Here is an 18,615-nt window from a genome sequence, read left to right on the forward strand (position 1 = left end):
TATACACTTTTATATTATTTTTGGGACTAACCTATTAACCGGAGGCCCAGCCCAAATTGCTGTTTTTTTTGCCTATTTCAGTGTTTCGAAGGAAAAGGATATCAAACGGAGTCCAAATGGAATGAAACCTTCGGGAACGTGATTTTCGGAACAAACATGATCCAGAGGACTTGGAGTCTACGTCAAGCAATCAACAAGGAGAGCACGAGGCAGGGGCGCGCCTACCCCCGGGCACGGCCTCCACCCTCGTGGGCCCCTCGTTGCTCCATCGACGTACCTCTTCCTCCTATATATACCCATGTACCCTGGAAACATCATATACAGAGCCAAAACCCTATTTCCACCGCCGCAACCTTCTGTACCCGTGAGATCCCATCTTGGGGCCTTTTCCGGCGCTCCGTCGGAGGGGGCATTGATCACGGAGGGCTTCTACATCAACACCATAGCCTCTCCGATGATGTGTGAGTAGTTTACCTCAGACCTTCGGGTCCATAGTTATTACTTAGATGGCTTCTTCTATCTCTTTGGATCTCAATACAAAGTTCTCCTCGATTCTCTTGGAGATCTATTTGATGTAACTCTTCTTTTGCGGTGTGTTTGTCGAGATCCGATGAATTGTGGGTTTATGATCCAGTTTATCTATGAACAATATTTGAATCTCCTCTGAATTCTTTTATATATGATTGGTTATCTTTGCAAGTCTCTTCGAATTATCAGTTTGGTTTGGCCTACTAGATTGATCTTTCTTGCAATGGGAGAAGTGCTTAGCTTTGGGTTCAATCTTGCGGTGCTCGATCCCAGTGACAGAAAGGGAAACGACACGTATTGTATTGTTGCCATCGAGGATAAAAAGATGGGGTTTATATCATATTGCATGAGATTATCCCTCTACATCATGTCATCTTACTTAAAGCATTACTCTATTCTTATGAACTTAATACTCTAGATGCATGCTGGATAGCGATCGATGTGTGGAGTAATAGTAGCAGATGCAGGCAAGAGTCGGTCTACTTGTCACGGACGTAATGCCTATATACTTGATCATACCTAGATATTCTCATAACTATGCTCAATTCTATCAATTGCTCGACAGTAATTCCTTCACCCACCCTAATACTTATGCTCTTGAGAGAAGCCACTAGTGAAACCTATGGCCCCCGGGTCTATTTTCCATCATATTAATCTTCCAACACTTAGTTATTTCTAGCACCGTTTATTTTTGCAATCTTAACTTTTACTCATTATCATAAAAATACCAAAAATATTATCTTATCATATCTATCAGATCTCACTCTCGTAAGTGACTGTGAAGGGATTGACAACCCCTTTATCGCGTTGGTTGCGAGGTTCTTATTTGTTTGTGTAGGTGCATGGGACTTGAGCGTGATCTCCTACTGGATTGATACCTTGGTTCTCAAAAACTGAGGGAAATACTTATGCTACTTTACTGCATCACCCTTTCCTCTTCAAGGGAAAACCAACGCAGTGCTCAAGAGGTAGCCAGAAGGATTTCTGGCGCCGTTGCTGGGGAGTCTACGCACAAGTCAAGACATACGAAGTACCCATCACAAACTCTTATCCATCGCATTACATTATTTGCCATTTGCCTCTCGTTTGCTCTCCCCCACTTCACCCTTGCCGTTTTATTCGCCCTCTTTTTCCGTTCACCTCTTTTCGCTTGCTTTTTGTTTGCTTGTGTGTTGGATTGCTTGCTTGTCACGATGGCTCAAGATAATACTAAATTGTGTGACTTTACCAATACCAACAACAATGATTTTTTGAGCACTCCAATTGCTCCTCTTACCAATGCTGAATCTTGTGAAATTAATGCTGCTTTGTTGAATCTTGTCATGAAAGATCAATTTGCCGGCCTTCCTAGTGAAGATGACGCTACCCATCTAAATAGCTTCGTTGATTTATGTGATATGCAAAAGAAGAAAGATGTGGACAATGATATTGTTAAATTGAAGCTTTTTCCTTTTTCGCTTAGAGATCGTGCTAAAGCTTGGTTTTCGTATTTGCCTAAAAATAGTATTGATTCATGGAATAAGTGCAAGGATGCTTTTATCTCTAAGTATTTTCCTCCCGCTAAAATCATCTCTCTTAGAAATGATATCATGAATTTTAAGCAACTTGATCATGAACATGTTGCACAAGCTTGGGAGAGGATGAAATTAATGATACATAATTGCCCTACACATGGTTTCAATCTTTGGATGATTATACAATATTTTTATGCCGGATTGAATTTTGCTTCTAGAAATCTTTTAGATTCGGCCGCGGGAGGCACTTTTATGGAAATCACTTTAGGAGAAGCTACTAAACTCCTAGATAATATTATGGTTAATTATTCTCAATGGCACACCGAAAGATCTACTAATAAAAAAGTGCATGCGATAGAAGAAATTAATGTTTTGAATGGAAAGATGGATGAACTTATGAAATTATTTGCTATTAAAAGTGTTTCTTCCGATCCTAATGATATGCCTTTGTCTACTTTGATTGAGAACAATAATGAATCTATGGATGTCAATTTTGTTGGTAGGAATAATTTTGGTAACAACGCGTATAGAGGAAACTTTAATCCTAGGCCATTCCCTAGTAATTCCTATAATAATTATGGTAATTCCTACAACAATTCTTATGGAAATTTTAATAAGATGCCCTCTGAATTTGGGACTAATGTTAAGGAGTTTATGAATTCGCAGAAGAATTTCAACGCTTTGCTTGAAGAAAAATTGCTTAAGGTTGATGAATTGGCTAGGAACGTTGATAGAATTTCTCTTGATGTTGATTCTTTGAAACTTAGATCTATTCCACCTAAGCATGATATCAATGAGTCTCTCAAAGCCATGAGAATTTCCATTGATGAGTGCAAAGAAAGAACCGCTAGGATGCATGCTAAGAAAGATTGCTTTGTGGAAGCGTGTTCTTCTAGTTTCTATGAGAATAAAGATGAAGATCTAAAAGTTATTGATGTGTCTCCTATTAAATCTTTGTTTTGCAATATGAATCTTGATAATGATGGGACTGGAGATGAGTCAACTTTAGTTAGAAGGCGTCCCAAAAATTTGGAGTTCTTAGATCTTGATGCAAAAATTGGTAAAAGTGGGATTGAAGAGGTCAAAACTTTAGATATCAATGAACCCACTATTTTGGATTTCAAGGAATTTAATTATGATAATTGCTCTTTGATAGATTGTATTTCCTTGTTGCAATCTGTGCTAAATTCTCCTCATGCTTATAGTCAAAATAAAGCTATTACCAAACATATCGTTGATGCTTTAATGCAATCTTATGAAGAAAAACTTGAGTTGGAAGTTTCTATCCCTAGAAAACTTTATGATGAGTGGGAACCTACTATTAAAATTAAAATTAAAATTAAAGATCATGAATTCTATGCTTTGTGTGATTTGGGTGCTAGTGTTTCCACGATCCCAAAAACTTTGTGTGATTTGCTAGGATTCCGTGAATTTGATGATTGTTCTTCAAACTTGCACCTTGCGGATTCCACTATTAAGAAACCTATGGGAAGAATTAATGATGTTCTTATTGTTGCAAATAGGAACTATGTTCCCGTAGATTTCATTGTTCTTGACATAGATTGCAATCCTTCATGTCCGATTATTCTTGGTAGACCTTTCCTTAGAACGATTGGTGCAATTATTGATATGAAGGAAGGGAATATTAGATTCCAATTTCCGTTAAGGAAAGGCATGGAACACTTTCCTACAAAGAAAATAAAATTACCATATGAATCTATTATGAGATCCACTTATGGATTGCCCACCAAAGATGGCAATACTTAGATATATCCTTGTTTTTATGCCTAGCTAGGGGCGTTAAACGATAGCGCTTGTTGGGAGGCAACCCAATTTTATTTTAGTTTTTGCTTTTTGCTTCTGTTTAGGAATAAATATTTGATCTAGCCTCTGGTTAGATTTGTTTTTATGTTTTAATTAGTGTTTGTGCCAAGTGAAACCTATAGGATCTTCTTGGATGATAGTTATTTGATCTTGCTGAAAATTCCAGAAACTTTCTGTTCACGAAAACAATTGTTAAAAATCACCAGAACGTGATAAAATATTGATTCCAACTGCATCAGATCAATAAACAAATTATTTAGGTCGTCCTATTTTGGTAGAATTGTTTGAGTTCCAGAAGTTTGAGTTAGTTACAGATTACTACAGACTGTTCTGTTTTTGACAAATTCTGTTTTTCGTGTGTTGTTTGCTTATTTTGATGAATCTATGGCTAGTAAAATAGTTTATAAACCATAGAGAAGTTGGAATACAGTAAGTTTAACACCAATATAAATAAAGAATGAGTTCAATACAGTACCTTGAAGTGGTGTTTTGTTTTCTTTCGCTAACGGAGCTCACGAGATTTTCTGTCGAGTTTTGTGTTGTGAAGTTTTCAAGTTTTTGGTAAAGATTTGATGGATTATGGAACAAGGAGTAGCAAGAGCCTTGGGCATGCCCATGGCACCCCAAGGTAATCTAAGGACACCGAAAATCCAAAGCTTGGGGATGCCCCGGAAGGCATCCCCTCTTTCGTCTTCGTCCATCGGTAACTTTACTTGGAGCTATATTTTTATTCACCACACGATATGTGTTTTGCTTGGAGCGTCTTGTATGATTTGAGTCTTTGATTTTTAGTTTACCACAATCATCCTTTCTGTACACACCTTTTGAGAGAGACACACATGATTCGGAATTTATTAGAATACTCTATGTGCTTCACTTATATCTTTTGAGCTATATAGTTTTTGCTCTAGTGCTTCACTTATATCTTTTAGACCACGGTGGTGGATTTGTTTTATAGAAATTATTGTTCTCTCATGCTTCACTTATATTGTTTTGAGAGTCCTACAAAACAGCATGGTAATTTGCTTTAATTGTGAAATTAGTCCTAATATGCTAGGTATTCAAGATTAGTAAAAACTTTCTTATGAGTGTGTTGAATACTAAGAGAAGTTTGATGCTTGATGATTGTTTTGAGATATGGAGGTAGTGATATTAAAGCTGTGCTAGCTGAGTAGTTGTGAATTTGAGAAATACTTGTGTTGAAGTTTGCAAATCCTGTAGCATGCACGTATGGTAAACGTTGTGTAACAAATTTGAAACATAAGGTGTTCTTTGATTGTCCTCCTTATGAGTGGTGGTCGGGGACGAGCGATGGTCTTTTCCTACCAATCTATCCCCCTAGGAGCATGCACGTAGTGCTTGGTTTTTGATGACTTGTAGATTTTTGCAACAAGTATGTGAGTTCTTTATGACTAATGTTGAGTCCATGGATTATACGCACTCTTACCCTTCCATCATTGCTAGCCTCTTCGGTAACGTGCATTGCCCTTTCTCACCTTGAGAGTTGGTGCAAACTTCGCCGGTGCATCCAAACCCCGTGGTACGATACGCTCTATCACACATAAGCCTCCTTATATCTTCCTCAAAACAGCCACCATACCTATCTATTATGGCATTTCCATAGCCATTCCAAGATATATTGCCATGCAACTTTCCACCATTCCATTTATCATGACACGTTCATCATTGTCATATTGCCTTGCATGATCATGTAGTTGACATTGTATTTGTGGCAAAGCCACCATGAATATTATTTGTTTATTGATCTGATGCAGTTCCCGGTACACCGCCAGAGGCATTCATATAGAGTCATACTTTGTTCTAGTATCGAGTTGTAATCATTGAGTTGTAAATAAATAGAAGTGTGATGATCATAATTCATAGAGCATTGTCCCAAAAAAAGAGAAAGGCCAAAAAAAGGCCCAAAAAAAAGAAAAAAGGGGCAATGCTACTATGTTTTTCTATACTTGTGCTTCAAAGTAGCACCATGATCCTTATGATAGATAGTCTCTTGTTTTGTCACTTTCATATACTAGTGGGAATTTTTCGTTATAGAACTTGGCTTGTATATTCCCACAATGGGCTTCCTCAAATGCCCTAGGTCTTCATGAGCAAGCAAGTTGGATGCACACCCACTTAGTTTCTTTTGTTGAGCTTTCATACATTTACAACTCTAGTGCATCCGTTGCATGGCAATCCCTACTCCTCACATTAACATCAATTGATGGGCATTTCCATAGCCCATTGATTAGCCGTGTTGATGTGATACTTTCTCCTTTTTGTCTTCTCCACATAACCCCCATCATTATATTCTATTCCACCCATAGTGCTTTATCCATGGTTCACGCTCATGTATTGCGTGGGAGTTGAAAAAAGTTTGAGATTACTAAAGTATGAAACAATTGCTTGGCTTGTCATCGGGGTTGTGCATGATGAGAGCATTCTTGTGTGACGAAAATGGAGCATGACCAAACTATATGATTTTGTAGGGATGAACTTTCTTTGGCCATGTTATTTTGAGAATACATAATTGCTTAGTTAGTATGCTTGAAGTATTATTACTTTTATGTCAATATTAAACTTTTATCTTGAATCTTTCGGATCTGAATATTCATACCACAATTAAGAGGGTTACATTGAAAATTATGCTAAGTAGCATTCCACATAAAAAATTCTATTTTTATCATTTACCTACTCGAGGACGAGCAGGAATTAAGCTTGGGGATGCTTGATACGTCTCCAACGTATCTATACTTTTTTACTGTTCCATGCTATATTATATTGTGTTTTGGATGTTTAATGGGCTTTATTATACACTTTTATATTATTTTTGGGACTAACCTATTAACCGGAGGCCAGCCCAAATTGCTATTTTTTTGCCTATTTCAGTGTTTCGAAGGAAAATGATATCAAAGGGAGTCCAAACGGAATGAAACATTCGGGAACGTGATTTTCGGAAGAAACGTGATCCAGAGGACTTGGAGTCTACGTAAAGCAATCAACGACGAGAGCACGAGGTAGGGGGCGCGCCTACCCCCTGGGCGCGCCCTCCACCCTCGTGGGCCCCTCGTTGCTCCACCGACGTACCTCTTCCTCCTATATATACCCATGTACCCTGGAAACATCATATACGGAGCCAAAACCCTATTTCCACCGCCGCAACCTTCTGTACCCGTGAGATCCCATCTTGGGGCCTTTTCCGGCGCTCCGTCGGAGGGGGCATTGATCACGGAGGGCTTCTACATCAACACCATAGCCCCTCCGATGATGTGTGAGTAGTTTACCTCAGACCTTCGGGTCCATAGTTATTAGCTAGATGGCTTCTTCTCTCTCTTTGGATCTCAATACAAAGTTCTCCTCGATTCTCTTTGAGATCTATTTGATGTAACTCTTCTTTTGCGGTGTGTTTGTCGAGATCCGATGAATTGTGGGTTTATGATCCAGTTTATCTATGAACAATATTTGAATCTCCTCTTAATTCTTTTATGTATGATTGGTTATCTTTGCAAGTCTCTTCGAATTATCAGTTTGGTTTGGCCTACTAGATTGATCTTTCTTGCAATGGGAGAAGTGCTTAGCTTTGGGTTCAATCTTGCGGTGTCCTTTCCCAGTGACAGCAGGGGCAGCAAGGCACGTATTGTATTGTTGCCACCGAGGATAAAAAGATGGGGTTTATATCATATTGCATGAGTTTATCCCTCTACATCATGTCATCTTGCTTAAAGCATTACTCGGTTCTTATGAACTTAATACTCTAGATGCATGCTGGATAGCGGTCGATGTGTGGAGTAATAGTAGTAGATGCAGAATCGTTTTGGTCTACTTGTCGCGGACGTGATGCCTATATACATGATCATACCTAGATATTCTCATAACTATGCTCAATTCTATCAATTGCTCGACAGTAATTCGTTTACCCACCGTAATACTTATGCTATCTTGAGAGAAGCCACTAGTGAAACCTATGGCCCCCGGGTCTATTTTCTATCATATTAATCTCCCGTCAACAAGCTATTTCTGGCGCCGTTTATTTTACTTTTCATCTTTATTTCTCTTTATCATAAAAATACCAAAAATAGTATCTTATCATATCTATCAGATCTCACTCTCGTAAGTGACCGTGAAGGGATTGACAACCCCTTTATCGCGTTGGTTGCGAGGTTCTTATTTGTTTGTGTAGGTGCGTGGGACTCGAGTGTGGTCTCCTACTGGATTGATACCTTGGTTCTCAAAAACTGAGGGAAATATTTACGCTACTTTACTTCATCACCCTTTCCTCTTCAAGGGAAAACCAACGCAGTGCTCAAGAGGTAGCACCTTCCCGTGGTAGCGGGGTCCATATTGGAAACTAAGGGATATTAAGGCCTCCTTTTAATAGAGAAACGGAAGAAAGCATTAACACATAATGAATACATGAACTCCTCAAATTACGGTCATCACCGGGAGTGGTCCCGACTATTGTCACTCCGGGGTTGCCGGATCATAACATGTAGTAGGTGACTATAACTTGCAAGATCGGATCTAGAACATGGATATAATGATGATAACATAAACAGTTCAGATCTGAGTTCATGGCACCCGGACCCAAAGTGACAAGCATAAAGCATGGCAAGGTCATAGCAACATCAATCTAAGAACATAGTGGATACTAGGGATCAAGCCCTAACAAAACTAACTCGATTGCATGATGAATCTCATCCAACTCCTCACCGACCAGCGAGCCTACGAAGGAATTACTCACTCCCGGTGGGGAGCATCATGCAAGTGGCGATGGAGAAGGGTTGGTGATGGCGAAGAACGAAGATCCCCTTCTCCGGAGCCCCAAACGGACTCCAGATCTGGCCTCCCGATGAAGAACAAGAGGTGTCGGCGGCTCTGTCTCGTGGATCGCGATAATTCTTTCTCCCTGATTTTTTCCTGGAAAATTAGGATTTTATAGCGTCGGTTTCAGGGTCTGCGGGGCCACCAGGAGGGGACAACCCACTTGGGTGCGCCAGGAGAGGGGGCGCGCCCTGGTGGGTTGTGCCCACCCAGGTGCCCCTCTCCAGCAGGTCTTGGCTCCAGAAATTCTTATTTATTATATAAAAATTCCTCGCAAAGTTCCGTTCCATTCTGAGAACTTTTATTTCTGCACAAAAACAACACCATGGTAGTTCTGCTGAAAACAGTGTCAGTCCGGGGTTAGTTTCATTCAAATCATGCAAATTAGAGTCCAAAGCAAGAGGAAAAGCGTTAGGATAAGTAGATATGTTGGAGACGTGTCAACTCTCCAAAGCTTAAACCTTTGCTTGTCCTCAAGCAATTCAGTTGATAAACTAAAAGTGAAAAAGAAAAACTTTTAGGAACTCTTTTGCTCTTGTTTGCATAAATAAGCTTAAACAACACCCAGGTTTTTAGCCAACATTATAACTAGCCATGCTGACAAAAACTCTTAAAGATTATATTAACTCATATCAATGACATAATCAGCTAGCGAGCAATAATAAGATATCTCAGACGGCAACACGTTGTCAAAACAACCATGATATAATATGACAATAGTGGTATCTCGCTAGCCCTTTCTGAGACCGCAAAATATAAATGCAGAGCACCTACAAAGTTCAAGCAGTGACTAAACATTGTAATTCATGGTAGAAAAGATCCAGTCATGATGCACCCAACATTAGCTACACACAATGCATAACTCATGACAGCTATGCTCTCAGGTTCTGGCGCTTGTTTTAGAAGGTGAAGACACAACATAAACGTAAATAGATAGTCAATTCGTAGAGGGAAGCAGTGATTTGCAGAGGTGCTAGAGCTCAAGTTTTAAAACAGAGGTAAATGATGTTTTGAGACATGCACCTTTCTCATTTACTTCACGGCCATCAGTTATCAATATCTTCCATGCTAAGCACGCTAGTGGCGGTTCCCAAGCGATAAAAGTAAAGGTTTACTCCCCCTCCACCAACAGTCACATTCCACGGCTTGTTCGAAACAACGGGTGTCGTCCAAACCAACAACAGTCCCAGGGGAGTTTTGTTTAATTATTTGCATTTTTTAGTTCGGGACTGGGAATCCCTATTACCGCCCTTTTCTCATGCGATGGCGAGTGAATAAACACTGGACCTGAGAATAACCCGCTTAGCATAGAAGATACCGACCACCTCCCGTCGTTCCATGAACGATCCAGGCACACAAAAATGATATTTATTTAGAAGTTTTTTAGAGATGGCACATGCAAATTTACTTAGGACAGCAGGGTAATACCGCATATAGGTAGATATGGTGGACTCATCTGGAATAACTTTGGGTTCAAGGTTTTTGATGTACAAGCAGAGTTCCCACTTAGTCCAGGCGAAGGCTAGCAATTAGATCGAGAAGCGGTCAGCTAGAGAGCAACAACGGTCATAAACATGCATTATGCATAAGTAACATTGGACACTATCATGAATAGGATATGAACACGATGAACATAAATATCATAGAGGCTATGTTGGTTTTGATTCAACTACATGCATGAACATGTGCCAAGTCAAGTCACTCGAACATTCAGAGGAGGATACCATATCGTCATACTACATCACAATCATTTTAACGCAATGTTGATGTCCAAGATAAGTCATTATCCACTCCTAGCTACTTATGCATGGCATGAGAAACTATAATCTCTAATTGTCATTGCAAACATGTTTAATCATAATGGGCCGAATCATGGATACTAGGTTAAACATATTTACACAGATAGAACAAGTCGAGTTCATACCAGTTTCTCTCTACAACGGCCAGTTCATCGAATGTCGTCATTATTGCCTTTCACTCGCACGACCGAACGATATGAAAATAATAATAGTGCAATAGTACCATGGACTAGGCTGGAATCTGCAAACATTTTATTCAAAAGGAGAAGACAAGGTAAAATGGGCTCTATCGGCATCCTGGGAACGGGGGTGCCCAGACTTGCCTGCCTACGGCCTGTGGCGTGGCTCCATCAACGGCCCGGTACGGCCCAGCTTCAGCAGCAACGACTCAAGGCCCTCGCGAGGCGGGCGACGCCAAGACCTTCCTGGGGGCAGCCCCACTAGGCTGGCTCCCGAGGAGCGGAGATATCAATGCAGGGAGCACCTTGAGAGGTTCACGTGATGTGAGCAATGACGACCAAGGCCAGGCGGGCGCCAGCGGGCATAGTGTACCAGTTTCCTCTTTGGTGGCAAGCGCAGGCGCGGAGTCCCGAGGCATCAGGCAAAGGTTTCCGTTTCGGTGCAACAAGACCAAGACCGCCAGGACGGCAGGATGGAGGTCATCGCGGAGCCCACTGCAGCGTCTCCACCAGAGCCTTTTGCAGGCGAAGACTACTTTTGTCAGGATAGCTTGTACTAGTTGTCTCCCTTCAAAATTGGCCGTTGTGGGATCCCTTCCCGCCTACATTTGGGAAGAGGACCAAGGCCGCTATATATAGGACTAGCCACCACCGTAGCAAGGACAGATCATTTAGATCATCCTCACACCCACCAGCTCATCGAGCCCAAGAACACCTCACCTCCTGAGGTTGCTCAACCACTGTACTAGTCCATCCTCAGCCCCTCGAGGCAATCCACCACAAAGCTGGAGTAGGGTATTACACTGCAAGGTGGCCCAAACCAGGATAAATCCCTGTGTCTCTCGTTCTTTGGGTTCGTCGAGCTAGGCCGTGGGATCGTTTAGCGGGTAGACTGGGGAGAGAGTGTTCTTCGTGCGCACCCCAGAGGTCGAACCTCTCAAGGGTCTGCGGAACCCCGAATCCAACATTTGGCGCGCCAGGTAGGGGTGCGCCGAAGCTTCGCCTCCCTGTCCGCTCTGCCCGCTTCGCTCCCCCTTCGACTCTCATGGCGAGCGCCGCTCCTCCGTCCGGGCCAACGGGCATGCACGAAGGCGCTGAGGGGCTCTGAGCCTTCGCCCCCGCCTTGCGGCAGGTGCGTTGGCCCCATAAGTTCAAGCCGGAGATGCCACCTTGCTATGTTGGCGTGGCGGATCGAGGAGTCTTCCTCCAGGTGTACGAGGAGGCCATTCGGGCAGCCAGAGGCGACGACAAGGTCATGGCTAACTGGTTCCCCATGGCCCTCGCCGGCGTGCCGCGCGCCTGGCTGCTCAACCTGCCGGGATCCTCTGTGGCCTCCTGAGGGGAACTGCGCGATCTCTTCATCGCGCGCTTCACAGCACCGGCGCCCCTCGCCGTTGCAGCCCTCCTTGGTGGTTTGCAGGCGCCGCCCTCGGATCGCCACGTCAAGCAGTTCTTCCGCCCAATGGGCGCTGCCCGTGTGCAGCAGGAAGCTCCTCCGGGATGGGCGGCGCCCAAGGCCGATCTCTCCTTCGACTCAAGGGACCATCCGGAGACCACTGCGGGCTCAGGCGTGCTCCCGATGCTCTGCACACCTACCATCTGCAACGCGGCGGTTACCAAGACCCTCATCGACAGCAGGGCTGGCCTCAACGTGCTCTTTGTGGAAGCTTTCGGCTTGCTCCACGTGTCGCACGGCCGGCTCCGCCCCACCAGGCCCTTCTCCCGGGTTGGCGATGGTTCTGCCAGCCCCCTAGGGCAGATCCGCCTCCCTGTCACCTTCGGCACCCGCGACAAATACCGCACCGAGCTCATCGACTTCGACATCGCTCGCATCGGCCTCCCGTACAACGCCATCCTCGGGTACCCAGCCTTGGCCAAGTTCATGGCGGCAACCCATCATGCCTACAACCTCATGAAGATGCCAGGGAGCAGCGGCGGCTGGAGACACCAAGGAGGCCCTGATGGCCCTCAAGCTCTCCTTCAGGACCGCAGCGGTGGCACGCCCCCCGGACGAAACAACACCTGGGGCCCGGGGGGCTATGCCGGCGAAGAATAAGCAGTTATTCTCTCAAGATCGGGCTAAGACGAAGCGGGTACCGGTCGACGAGGACGGGGCCTCAGGAGCCACTTTCACCATAGGCGCCGACCTCGCCCCGGACCTAGAGGAGGCATTGGTGAACTTCCTATGCTTGAATAAGGAGGTGTTCGCCTGGGAGCCCAAGCAGCTAGTTGGGGTCCCGAGGGGGATTATTGAGCATCACCTAAAGGTGTGCCCTAATGTGCGCCCGGTGAAGCAGAAGGCACGACAACAGTCCACTGAGAAGCAATCCTTCATCGTCCAAGAGACCCGCAAGCTACAAGAAGCAGGTGTTATCCGTGAGGTGCGGTACCCGGAGTGGCTGGCGAACCCGGTCGTCGTGCCCAAGAAAGGCTGGAAGGAACGCATGTGCGTCGACTTCACCAACCTCAACAAGGCCTACCACCAAGACCCGTTCCCGCTTCTGCGCATTAATCAGATCGTCGACTCCACCGCCGAGTGTGACCTGCTATATTTCCTAGATGCCTTCTCGGGCTACCACCAGATCAAGATGGCGGTAAAGGACGTTGAGAAGACGGCCTTCTTAACCCCGTCTGGGGTGTACTGTTACACCTGCATGCCGTTCGGACTGCGCAACGCTGGGGCGACCTTCCAGCGACTGATGAACATCGCTCTGGGCCAGCAGCTCAAGAGGAACGCTGAGGCCTACATCGACGACATTGTGGTGAAATCTCGGGAGGCAAGGACCCTCATCCAGGATCTGGAGGAGACCTTCGCCAGCCTACGCAAGGTGGACCTGTGGCTCAACCTGGAGAAATGCGTGTTTGGCGTCCCCTCAGGCAAGTTGCTGGGCTTCCTTGTGTCGCACAAGGGAATCGAGGCGAACCCAGAGAAGGTCAGAGCAATAGAAGAGATGAGCCCGCCACAGACCCTCAAGGAAATGCAAAAGCTTGCGGGCTGCGTGACCTCGCAGGGGCGCTCCATCTCCAAGCTGGGGGAGCGTGCCCTCCCATTCTTCAAGCTAATGAAGAAGAAGGGCCCATTCGAGTGGACTCCGGAGGCTGACGCGGCGTTTCAAGACCTCAAGAGGTACCTCACCAGCCCGCCAGTGATGGTGGCGCCACGTCCTCTCGAGCCCCTGGTGCTCTACCTAGTCGCCACGCCCTACTAAGCCAGCGCAGCGCTGGTGGCCGTCCGGGAGGGGTGCCAGGTCAAGGACCTGCCGCGCGGCCGATCGAGACGAAGAAGCATCAAGACGACGCCCCTGAAGCCACTGCAGCGCCAGCGGACGGCCAGGTCCCATTAGGGGGCGCTCCTGAGGCTGTGGCTGCACAAACAGGCGGCCCGGCTCCTGAGGTCTCCCAGCCTTAGAAGGTGCCCCGTCCCAGGAGGCCTCGGACTCCACTGACACTCCCGCCCTTGTCGAGCACCCGGTGTACTTCGTCAGCACGATAGTGCGTGACGCGCGGGCGCGCTACCCCATGCCATAGAAGCTTCTACTCGTGCTCCTCGTTGCCTCACGTAAGCTGCGCCATTACTTCCAAGGCTACCCCATTAAGGTCGTCTCAGCATACCCGCTGGAGAGGGTGCTCCGGAGCCCCAATGTTGCGGGGAGGGTCGCCGAGTGGAACATCGAATTGCAAGCATTCTAGCTGGAGTTCAGCACCACCAGGGTCATCAAGGGTGCCGCGCTCGCCGACTTCGTGGTGGAGTGGAGTGACGCTCTAGGGCCCAAGGCAGGCGAGGACCTATCCCTCTCGCATGGGAGCGAAGCGCCAGACAGCTGGGTCATGCACTTTGATGGCGCCTTCGCACGTTAGGGCGCGGGGGCTGGAGCCGTGCTCATCTCGCCCACCCAGGACAAGCTCTACTACGCCGTGCAGCTCTGCTTCCAGCGGGGCGAGAAGGTCTCCAACAACATCGCAGAGTACGAAGGCTTGATTGCCGGTCTCAAGGCTGCGGCGGCTTTGGGAGTGAAGCGCCTCACCATCAGGGCGACTCCCAGCTCCTCGTCAACTTCTCCAACAAAGTGTACGAGCCGAAGGATGAGCATATGGAGGCATACCTCGCGGAGGTACGCAAAATGGAGAAACAATTCTTGGGCCTGGGGCTGCAGCATGTGCCCCGTGGCACGAACAAGGAAGCTGACGATATCGCCAAGAAGGCGTCCAGGCGCCTTCCCCAGGAGCCCGGCGTTTCCGAGGAACAACTCTTCAAGCCTTCGGTAGCCCCTCCGGCTGCGGAGCCGGCACCGCCTCAGGAGGACCTTCCCCCGCCACCAACCTCGGGAGCCCCCGCTTGCGGCCCGACCTCAGGAGCGCGTCTGCTCCTCGCGCTCGAGCCTTAGGAGGGGTGCTAGACAGAAGAATTCAAGGCGTACCTGCTGCAGGGAGCCCTGCCAGAGAAGGAGGAAGATGCGGAGCGCGTGGCTCAGCAGGCCACATCCTACTGCATATGGGGCGGTGAGCTATACTGAAAACGACCGAACGATGTTTCCTTGCGATGCATCTCCAGGGAGCAGGGGTGCGAGCTGTTAGCCGACATACATGGAGGGGATTGCGGACATCATTCGTCATCGCGCACCTTGGTGGGCAAGGCGTTCCGCAGCGGATTCTACTGGCCCACGGCACTCAATGACGCAACCGAGCTGGTGAGATCCTGCGAAGCCTGCCAGTTCCATGCCAAGCAAATCCACCAGCCTGCTCAGGGCCTCCAGACTATCCCACTCTCGTGGTCGTTTGCGGTTTGGGGGTTGGACATCTTGGGACCGTTCCCTCGAGCGCCCGGGGGCTACCGCTACCTCTACGTCGCCATCGACAAATTCACCAAGTGGGCGGAGGTGGAGCCAGTCCGTACCATCCCGGCCGGCTCGGCGGTCAAGTTCATCAAGAGCCTCGTGAGCCGGTTCGGAGTCCCTAACTGCATCATCACCGACAACGGCTCGCAATTCACCAGCAACCTATACAAAACATGCTGTGCTAACCTTGGAATGCAGATATGCTACGCCTTGGTGGCACACCCCAGGAGCAATGGGCAAGCCGAGCGCGCAAACGCAGAGGTCCTGAGAGGTCTCAATGTTGGGGATCGTTGCAGAAATCAAAAAAATTCTACGCATCACCAAGATCAATCTATGAAGAGACTAGCAACAAGAGAGAGGGGAGTACATCTTCATACCCTTGAAGATTGCGATGCGGAAGCGTTACAAAGAACGCGGTTGGTGGAGTCGTACACGCAGCGATTCAGATCATGGTCGATTCCGATCTAAGCGCCGAACAACGGCGCCTCCGCGTTCAACACACGTGCAGCTTAGTGACGTCTCCCGCGCCTTGATCCAGCAAGGAGGAGGGAGAGGTTGGGGAAGACAACTCCAGCAGCAGCACGACGGCGTGGTGGTGGTGGAGCAGCGTGGTTCTCCAGCAGGGCTTCGCCAAGCACTACGAGAGACGAGGAGGTGGAGAGGTAGGGCTGCACCAAGAAAGAGAGAGACGTTCATGTATGGCAGCCCCAAAACCCCCACTATATATAGGAGGAGGGGAGGAGGTGCGCCCCCTCTAGGGTTCCCACCCTAGGGGGTGCGGCAGCCCTTGATGGGATTGGGGGGCAGCCAAGAGGGGGAGAGAGGGGGCGCCCTAGGGTAGGCCTTAGGCCCATCTGCGCCTAGGGCTTTCCCCTCTCTCCCCTTTGCTGCGCCTTGGGCCTTGGTGGGAGGCGCACCAGCCCACTCAGGGGCTGGTCCCTTCCCACTCTTGGCCCATGCATGCCTCCGGGGCAGGTGGCCCCTCCCGGTGGACCCCCGGAACCCTTCCGGTGGTCCCGGTACATTACTGGTGATGCACGGAACACTTCCGGTGTCCAAATCCTCACTTCCTATATATCATTCTTTACCTCCGAACCATTCCGGAACTCCTCGTGACGTCCGGGATCTCATCCGGGACTCCGAACAACATTCGGTAACCACGTACGAACTTTCCCTATAACCCTAGCGTCATCGAACCTTAAGTGTGTAGACCCTACGGGTTCGGGAGGCATGTAGACATGACCGAGACATCTCTTTGGTAAATAACCAATAGCGGGATCTGGATGCCCATGTTGGCTCCCACATGTTCCACGATGATCTCATCGGATGAACCACGATGTCGGGGATTCAATCAATCCCGTATACAATTCCCTTTGTCTACCGGTATGATACTTGCCCGAGATTCGATCGTCGGTATCCCTATACCTTGTTCAATCTCGTTACCGGCAAGTCTCTTTACTCGTTCGTAACACATCATCCCGTGATCAACTCCTTGGTCACATTGAGCTCATTATGATGATGTCCTACCGAGTGGGCCCAGAGATACCTCTCCGTCACACGGAGTGACAAATCCCAGTCTCGAATCGTGCCAACCCAACAGACACTTTCGGAGATACCCGTAGTGTGCCTTTATAGCCACCCAGTTACGTTGTGACGTTTGGCACACCCAAAGCATTCCTACGGTATCCGGGAGTTGCACAATCTCATGGTCTAAGGAAATGATACTTGACATTAGAAAAGCTTTAGCAGATGAACTACACGATCTTGTGCTATGCTTAGGATTGGGTCTTGTCCATCACATCATTCTCCTAATGATGTGATCCCGTTATCAACGACATCCAGTGTCCATGGTCAGGAAACCGTAACCATCTATTGATCAATGAGCTAGTCAACTAGAGGCTCACTAGGGACATGTTGTGGTCTATGTATTCACACATGTATTACGATTTCCGGATAACACAATTATAGCATGAACAATAGACAATTATCATGAACAAGGAAATATAATAATAACCATTTTATTATTGCCTCTAGGGCATATTTCCAACAGTCTCCCACTTGCACTAGAGTCAATAATCTAGTTACATTGTGATGAATCCAACACCCATAGAATTCTGGTGTTGATCATATTTTGCTCGTGGAAGAGGTTTAGTCAACGGATCTGCAACATTCAGATCCGTATGCACTTTACATATATCCATGTCTCCATCTTGAATATATTCACGAATGGAGTTGAAGCGACGCTTGATATGCCTGGTCTTCTTGTGAAACCTAGGCTCCTTGGCAAGGGCAATAGCTCTAGTGTTGTCACAGAAGAGAGTCATCGGGCCCGACGCATTGGGAATAACTCCTAGGTCGGTGATGAACTCCTTCATCCAGACTGCTTCCTGTGCTGCCTCTGAGGCTGCTATGTACTCTGCTTCACATGTAGATCCCGCCACGATGCTTTGCTTGCAACTGCACCAGCTGACTGCCCCACCATTCAAAATATACACGTATCCGGTTTGTGACTTGGAGTCATCCAGATCTGTGTCGAAGCTAGCATCGACGTAACCCTTTACAACGAGCTCTTCGTCACCTCCATAAACGAGAAACATATCCTTAGTCCTTTTCAGGTACTTCAGGACATTCTTGACCGCTGTCCAGTGTTCCATACCGGGATTACTTTGGTACCTCCCTTCCAAACTTACGGCAAGGTTCACATCAGGTCTGGTACACAGCATGGCATGCATAATAGACCCTATGGCCGAGGCATAGGGGATGACACTCATCTTTTCTCTATCTTCTGCCGTGGTCGGGCATTGAGTCGTGCTCAATCTCACACCTTGTAATACAGGAAAGAACCCCTTCTTGGACTGATCCATATTGAACTTCTTCAATATCTTGTCAAGGTATGAGCTTTGTGAAAGACCAATGAGGCGTCTCGATCTATCTCTATAGATCTTGATGCCTAATATGTAAGCAGCTTCTCCAAGGTCCTTCATTGAAAAACACTTATTCAAGTAGACCTTTATGCTTTCCAAAAATTCTATATCATTTCCCATCAATAGTATGTCATCCACATATAATATGAGAAATGCTATAGAGCTCCCACTCACTTTCTTGTAAACACAGG

This window comes from Aegilops tauschii, chromosome 3, assembly GCF_002575655.3.
Source record: "Aegilops tauschii subsp. strangulata cultivar AL8/78 chromosome 3, Aet v6.0, whole genome shotgun sequence".
In the NCBI taxonomy this organism is placed as follows: Eukaryota; Viridiplantae; Streptophyta; class Magnoliopsida; order Poales; family Poaceae; genus Aegilops; species Aegilops tauschii.